General features: G+C 42.6%; 1 long non-coding RNA gene across 2 annotated transcripts in view; it reads right to left on the bottom strand.

Annotated features, from left to right (window-relative positions):
• Positions 1 to 6,649: 6,649 nt before the first annotated feature.
• Positions 6,650 to 8,688, bottom strand: part of LOC125463327 (uncharacterized) — a 74,062-nt gene continuing 72,023 nt past the window's right edge. For both annotated transcript variants that reach the window (XR_007249810.2, XR_009447239.1), the window contains 2 exons: positions 7,469 to 7,543; positions 6,650 to 6,891 (listed from right to left, as the gene is read on the bottom strand). This is a non-coding gene — a long non-coding RNA (uncharacterized LOC125463327). The remainder of the gene's footprint in view (positions 6,892 to 7,468; positions 7,544 to 8,688) is intronic.

Here is an 8,688-nt window from a genome sequence, read left to right as displayed (position 1 = left end):
AGGAAATGCCACACTTGCCCCCACACCTCCTCCCTCACTCCATCCCAGGCCCCAAGATGACTTTCCATATTAAGCAGAGGTTCACCTGCACATCTGCCAATGTGGTATACTGCATCCGCTGTACCCGGTGTGGCTTCCTCTACATTGGGGAAACCAAGCGGAGGCTTGGGGACCGCTTTGCAGAACACCTCCACTCGGTTCGCAATAAACAACTGCACCTCCCAGTCGCAAACCATTTCCACTCCCCCTCCCATTCTTTAGATGACATGTCCATCATGGGCCTCCTGCAGTGCCACAATGATGCCACCCGAAGGTTGCAGGAACAGCAACTCATATTCCGCTTGGGAACCCTGCAGCCCAATGGCATCAATGTGGACTTCGCCAGCTTCAAAATCTCCCCTTCCCCCACCGCATCCCAAAACCAGCCCAGTTTGTCCCCTGCCCCCATTGCACCACACAATCAGCCCAGCTCTTCCCCTCCACCCACTGCATCCCAAAACCAGTCCAACCTGTCTCTGCCTCCCTAACCGGTTCTTCCTCTCACCCATCCCTTCCTCCCACCCCAAGCCGCACCCCCATCTACCCACTAACCTCACCCCACCTCCTTGACCTGTCCGTCTTCCCTGGACTGACCTATCCCCTCCCTACCTCCCCACCTATACTCTCTCCACCTATCTTCTTTGCTCTCCATCTTCGGTCTGCCTCCCCCTCTCTCCCTATTTATTCCAGTTCCCTCTCCCCATCCCCCTCTCTGATGAAGGGTCTAGGCCCGAAACGTCAGCTTTTGTGCTCCTGAGATGCTGCTGGGCCTGCTGTGTTCATCCAGCCTCACATTTCATTATTACAGTACATTTGTGTTATGTCCTAATTGGACATTCCCTACAGTCAGGGCTTAACTTCAGAATCATTAACATCTAAAGCAGTCAAATGCATTTTGTGGGGCTCTCAGATTGCAGACAAAAACTTTATTTTCTCCTTTATATATTCAGCGAGATGAGGGAATGACTGGGGGGCAGGCAGCATTTATTGTCTACCCCTAAATTCCCAGAGGGCAAATGAGTGTCCACCACATCACTGTGGATCTGGAGTCACATGCCAGATCAGATAAGAATAACAGTTTCTTCCTTCAACCAGATTTTTTTTCCTCTTCCCCCCCCCACCCCAGCAATCAACATATGGTCATCATTACACATCTTAATTCCAGCCATTTTTTTTCAGCTGAATTCAAATTCCACCATCTGCTGGGAATCAAACCCAGGGCCATAGAACATTAGCTCAGTCCCGTGTAATACCACGAGGCCATCACCACCCCATAAGAGAGCCTACTGCCTCATATCCCATTACCTGATGAGCAGCACCCACCCCCTGCTCCATACCCACCCAGTATCTCACCCAACTGAATGCAGAAAGAAAACACAATATCTAGGCCTCTGCAAAATGAATGCAGTTCATGGCAGAAAAGCTATATATTCATATTTGGTGAAATTGGTGTAAAAGGGTAAAATTGTGTGTTATAGATTAAAAAGTTATTGTAGAAATTATATATAATCAGATAGTAGGTGAGGGAAATTTGCATGCTATATGAATTTTAAAACCACAGGCGAATAAATTATTGATATCATATGTATCAGTCATATATAAGTAGAGATCAGAATAATCATAAATGAATAGTGTAGTTCTGGATGTGAGTTTGCTCGCTGAGTTGGAAGGTTAGTTTTCAGATGTTTCGTCACCATTCTAGGTAACATCATCAGTGGGCCTCCGACGAAGGTTTGACGGAGGCTCACTGATGATGTTATCTAGAATGGTGACAAAACGTCTGAAAACTAATCTTCCAGCTCAGTGAGCAAACTCACATCCAGAACCTCAACCTGAGCTACAAATCTTCTCAAAACTTGCTAGAATAGTGTAGTTTCCATTGATTTAAACCTAAATGGTTTGGTACTTAGGTGTCGAAACAAACATAACTAATGTGTTAATGGTATTCATCCTCAGACAGGAGTGTTAATTTCTCAGAAACCATTTTACATTTTCAGCAAGGCAAAAAGAATTATTGTTTAGTGTTGTACTAGAGATATAGCAATAGAAAACTCCTTGATCAGTAAGCAAGTAATTATGATGGATGCAAAGAGCTATGTATTATTGTAAAGTTGTTCCCCCCCCAACCCTCAAGAACTAACACTGAAGTACCCAAAGGGCAGTGCTTCACCCTATAATCAGTGAAAGGAGTGTGAAAAGTGGTGTAACCTACATTTCAGCAATTTATGGCAGTTAAATAAAATAAATCCCTGACACTCACTTTCCGTTAACAAGTAACAATTTATTTATCTAACTGTAGCAGTGAACAAATTAACACAACTATTAACAAACCAAATATAGCCCTTCTAACTGCCATCAACTCTTGTCAAAAAAATTCTTGTGGTATACCATTCTAATAAATATAAGTCCCATCGATATAAACTTTAAAAAAAATAGAATTTAGCCCCTCAAAACTGCAGCCAGATTATGTGTTATCCAGAATGTTCTGTGCCTTCTCTGTCGAATGTTCTTTCAGGAACACCTTCTCTCTCAATTCTTCTGTTAAGAATATTAACTGTGCCACTGGTATCTTTGATATTTAGATGGTGCTTTTTCTAAGACATAGAGGAAGCTGTGAAAGCCAGCAACTGTCTCTTGAGAACTAAGGTTTGTGCGCTCTGGCAGATGGCAGTTAGCTCTCTGATTTTGACCAACTGCCCTCTTCTTTTATACCCCTGATGACATATCAATAATGCTTACAATGGGATTGGTCCAATGTTGTTGAAGCCACCAGATTTAAACTTAATTGGTTCTTGGTCTCTAAGTGCCTCATTCAAATTGATTGGCTAAATTCAAAAGTTTGTTATCTGAGGAAGAAAACAAAGCCACTGCTTGGCCAGCTAACAATGTAGCCTTTTGATACAAATGTTTCCACTTTGGTGCTCTCTGTGTACTTGAAAACTTTCAACTGCTGTTCGCAGATATTTATTTTACATCTCTGAGCAAAGATAAAGCACATCATCTTTTAAAAGGAGCACACAATGTTTTCCCCCTGGACATTTTACAAACACCAAATTCTAACTTCCTGCCTCCCAATCCACAAACACTGTATCCAACTTCGTAACAGTGTAATGTATGGAGAGGTTCTATTATGTCAGCCTGAGTGATCACTTGATTCCCTTTTGAGGATGAGATATCTGTAGTGACTGCAACAAAGCCAGGCAGTTGGGCCTCACAGAATATGAGTTCCCTGTTTGGGGTTGTTAATCTGGTCCAATCAGGGAGCCCTGGCTGACACACATAAAATGGGAGTGTCAGCAGTTCTGATTGCTCTGAGAGCTGGTTCTGAAGAAGCCAGGTCAATGTCAAGTATTGTGCATATGTTAATAAAGGGTGACTTGGCGAAGGGTCATCAGCCTCTGTGGAATTATTTCAACATACAAACAGCGTCTCAGACAAATACCAGATAGAAGGATTATGAATGTAATACTTGTTTACAGAAAGCCCTTGGTGTTAGTTGTTTAATGAGGATTATATATTCTCACTTTTGAACATTCTTTCCCAATGCATGAAAACATTGGGAGGAACCTTATAGACAGTCCCCTGTTTTGGAAGGAAATGTTAAGCTAGAGAGGGTTCAGAAGAGATTTACCAGGATGTTGTCAGGAATGGAAGGTTTGAGTTATAAAGAAAAGCTGCATTTGCTGGGTCTTTTTCCACTGGAGTGTAAGAGGTCGAGAAGTGACCTTATGTAGATTTATAGAATTGTACGAGTATAGACAGAATTGATGGTAAGTGTCTTTTCCCTAGGGTGGGGGATTTCAAGTCTGGGAGGTATAATTTTAAGGTGAGCGGAGAGAAGTTTGAAAAAGACATGAGGGACCAGTCTTTTACACAGATGGTGATTTGCATGTGGAGTAAACTTCATGTGGAAGTGTTGAATGTGGGTCCAGTTCTAACATTTAAAAGATGTTTAGATAACTACACAAACAGAAAAGGTTTGGATGGATATAGGCCATCAGCAGGCAGGTGGGGCTACCTTAGTTTGGGATTATGTTCAGCATGGACTGGTTGGGACAAAGTTTCTGTTTCTGTCCTGTATGACTCTATGTCTGAGCAAATTTGACTATGGCAAGATTTGTGGAAAAATCACATGAGAATTTCAATGAGTACTACCTTGATGCCAAGAGCATCTCATTCTGTCGTTTATGCTTTTGACAAGAGACTTGGTAAGCTTCTGGCTTGGCTAAGGGGGAATTATGTCTTGTTAAATGTTTCACTCCCCCCATGGTTTATGGTGACCACCTTGACCAGTGTGGGGTCCTGGCTAAAGCTTAAATGAGATCATTGTCACTAATTTTCATCATCTTCAGCTGATCTAGTGATTAGTGGTGGATACACACAGAAGAGGTACTGTTCTTAGATAACAAGTTAATTGCAAAGCATACAATTATGTTTAGTTAGGATTAATTGTGAGGACATTAGCAAGCTGTTGCAGATTCACCTCGTCTCTCCTGAAGCTAAATCACAATTCTAGTCTCCATCCAGAGTCTAACAGCCCAATCTAAGATCAACATCAATTCTTTCTGAACCATTATATTATACAACACATTTGATCCAATTAACCTTTCCTTGATAACAAGGTATAGAGCTGGATGAACACAGCAGGTCAAGCAGCAATAGAGGAGCAGGAAGACTGATGTTTTGGGCCTAGACCCTTCTTCAGAAAACCTTTCCTTGATTACATGAACAGAGTGTAGGAAAGCAAACATGGGGGATGTTGGAGATCTGGAATAGAAACAGGAAATGCTGGAGGAACTCAGCAGGTCTGGCAGCATCTGTGGAGAGAGGAAAAAAAGTTAATATTATGGGTTTATATGACTCTCCTTCAGAAATGATAAGCTTTCTCTTTAAACAATGTCAAAAACTAAATAGTGTAGGTAAAGAAAATAAAACAGCCTCGGGCTGTGCTGTAGTTGCCGGAGTCTGTGCTGAAAAAGGAAATGAATCACTTTTAACATCTTGTTATTTCATGTCTTGCAATCAATCTGCAGCAACGTTCTGTCTAAGATGTAGCTGATGGAAGTTTCTATGTTGATTGGTAAGTCACATATTGGATTACATTTTTAAAAGCCAATGTCACTTGTGGGCCTTGGGTGTCTGATCAGCAAACAAATTAATTAGTGGGAGAGGGATTATGCATTATACCTTTAAGAGACATGATTTTGTCACAAATATGACACAACATCTGACCCGAGGGTATAAAGTTCTCAGGCTCTTTCTTAAATCAGGCCACTTTAGACATGATGGAAGTGTGTTACTATTTGTAACCATTTTTTTTTAAGATTAGCCCAGGCACTGAAATGGCCATGGCTGTCTGTCTAATTTCTATTTAAATATCAGGAGCTGTAATAAACCCCCATTGAATCTGTGTTACCAATATCTCTTTCTTATATAATGGAAACAATGTGAAATTGCTGTATCAGATGCAAATATCTTCCTGGATGCAAAGCTCACACCAGAGTGGCAGTTCACTTTTAGTGCATAATGGCTTTTCTACAGTACCTCATTAACAGCTGCTTCCAGGTCTTTTGGTTCTTGCTTTTTCTCCTGAAATATGAACGGGCTTCAAGAAAATGTCTTGGTTACATGTGGGCCACTAAAACCTTTCAAGCCTGTTCACTATTTAATTAGATCGTGGTAGATTTAAACTTACTCCACTTGCTTTGGGTCTATAACTCCTAAAATACTTAGGTGTCAAAAAAAAACTTTAAAATCTTTCTACCTCCATTCTCAACAGATTTCCTATAATTTCTAACATTCTCTCTGTGAATAAAGCAGCTCCTCAGCTCGGTCTCCCTTCAGTGGTTCAAGATGGTGGGTCACCAGCACCTTCTCTAGTACAATTAGAGATAAATACCAAATGTTGGCTTGGTCAGTTATGCTCACATGAACTAACTAACAGAAAGACCTGGCCCCTCAAATTGGGGAATGCAGTTGAAAGAACATCTTCAGTCCCTTCCAAGATATAAAGATCTCAAACAAAAGTACTGAGGCCCTCGCAGATGGCTGACTCTCTGATGAATTGTTCAGTTGACGTTGTTATTAATTCAGATGATTGAGTTCTATCAAAGGCTTAGATTTTTTTTTTTAAATTCAGTTGTGAAACACCGGTGTCGCTGGCTGCACAACATTCATTGCTAAACCCTGGTCGCCCTTAAAGAGGCAGGGGGAAGCTGCCTTCTTGAACCATAGCAGTCCATAGGATGGAGGCAGACCCACAATGTCATTTTGACCTAGTGACAGCAAAGGAACGGTGATAAGTTTCCAAGTCAGGTTGGCAAGCAGCTTGGAGGGGAACTGGCAGGTGGTGGTGTTCCCATGTATCTGCTGCCCTTGTCCTTGAAAGTGGTTGTTTAAGAAACATTGGCAAATTTCTACAGCGCATCTTGTAGACAGTACGCGGTACTGTTACTGAGAGTTGTTGGTGGAGGGAGTGGGCTGCTTTGTCTCTTTGACTTAGTTTTGCTATTTTATCCACATGCTTGAACTGAAAGGAAACTGTACAAATAAGAGTCAAATACAAGACAGAGGCCAAAAAACTTGTGATTTTCATCATTTATTGGTAGCTGTTGTTGCATTTTTGTAGATCAAGCCAGGGTTTACACAGTCAATGGTAACATCCCAGGAGTGTTATAGAACAAAGAGATCTAGGGTTATGTGTTCATAGCTCCACAAAAGTGGAGTCAAAGGTATTCGGGCGGTGAAGAAACTTTTGGGCATGCTTGCATTCATCAGTCAGATCATTGAACATAAGAATTGGGATATCTTGTTGCAGCCACATTTGGAGCACTGTCTGCATTTCTGGTTGGCCTAGAAAAGAAAGGACATTATTAAACTAGAAAGAGTGCAGCAAAAGATTTGCTAGGATGCTACTTGGCTTGGAAAGTTTGAGTAATGAGGAGCGGTTGGATAGGATGGGACTTTGTACCCCTGGAGCGTAGGAGACTGACGGGTGACAGTATAGAGGTCTATAAAATCATGAGAGGCATAGATAAGGTCCATAGTCAACAGCTTTTTCCCCATGGTGTAGGGAGTGTAAGGCAGGAGAGCATAGGTTTAAGGTGAGAGGGGGAAAAATACTAAAGAGTACAGGGGACAATTTTTTTCACACAGGGAGTGGTGAGTGTCTGGAGCAGGCTGCCAGAGGTAGTGGTGGAGGCAAGTACAATTTTGTCTTTTAAGAAACATTTGGAGAATTGTGTGGATGGCATAGGTACAGAACAAATACCGTCAAATTGGATCAGTTTAATTGTGAGAACTGGGCAGCATGGAAACGTGGGCCGAAGGGCCAGTTTCAATGCTTTAAACCTCGATGGCTATACCTAGACCACTTATAATTCATATTTTTCATTGAACTTCATAATTTGTGACCTTTGTCCCAACTTACCTATTGGTCCAAATGCTGTTAGAATTACTCTTAAACAGGTTGGTAATGTATCAATCACATGCAAGTCCCACATCACTGTAAAAAAGACAAATATATGCTGTATCATGTTTTAGATTTTAAGTTATGAGATCTCCTTTGGCATTGATTATCACAGTTCAGAAGATATGCTGTTTTCTGAAAAAAGACTTTGGCACATTCTTTTGCTGCAGTCCCTTGCATTGTTAAAGAATCCAATCGTTAAGCAAGCCTGAATGAATAGCTTTAGTTATTGTTTGGGTGGGAAATGTTACAGATTGCGAATTGCTCAGAAATGTCAGATTGCATTTCAGAAGCACCCAACCTCACGACCTGCTTCATGTTGTTAAAGATTGCTTGCTTTGGCAAAGTTTGACATCTGACATGAAGTGTACATATCTCATCACTTTTCCATCCCAACTGGATAAATAGGGTGTGAGTGATAATGGGAACTGCAGATGCTGGAGAATCCAAGATAATGAAATGTGAGGCTGGATGAACACAGCAGGCCCAGCAGCATCTCAGGAGCACAAAAGCTGACGTTTCGGGCCGAGACCCTTCACCAGAGAGGGGGATGGGGTGAGGGTTCTGGAATAAATAGGGAGAGAGGGGGAGGCGGACCGAAGATGGAGAGAAAAGAAGATAGGTGGGGAGGTAGGGTGGGGATAGGTCAGTCCAGGGAAGACGGACAGGTCAAGGAGGTGGGATGAGGTTAGTAGGTAGGAGATGGATGTGCGGCTTGGGGTGGGAGGAAGGGATGGGTGAGAGGAAGAACAGGTTAGGGAGGCAGAGACAGGTTGGACTGGATTTGGGATGCAGTGGGTGGAGGGGAAGAGCTAGGCTGGTTGTGTGGTGCAATGGGGGAAGGGGAGATTTTGAAGCTGGTGAAGTCCACATTGATACCATTGGGCTGCAGGGTTCCCAAGCGGAATATGAGTTGCTGTTCCTGAAACCTTCGGGTGGCATCATTGTGGCACTGCAGGAGGCCCATGATGGACATGTCATCTAAAGAATGAGAGGGGGAGTGGAAATGGTTTGCGACTGGGGGGTGCAGTTGTTTGTTGCAAACCGAGTGGAGGTGTTCTGCAAAGCGGTCCCCAAGCCTCCGCTTGGTTTCCCCAATGTAGAGGAAGCCACACCGAGTACAGTGGATGCAGTATACCACATTGGCAGATGTGCAGGTGAGCCTCTCCTTAATGTGGAAA

The sequence above is a fragment of the Stegostoma tigrinum genome, chromosome 25 (genome assembly GCF_030684315.1).
Source record: "Stegostoma tigrinum isolate sSteTig4 chromosome 25, sSteTig4.hap1, whole genome shotgun sequence".
Lineage (NCBI taxonomy): Eukaryota > Metazoa > Chordata > Chondrichthyes > Orectolobiformes > Stegostomatidae > Stegostoma > Stegostoma tigrinum.
This window is presented reverse-complemented; position numbering and strand designations above follow the sequence as displayed.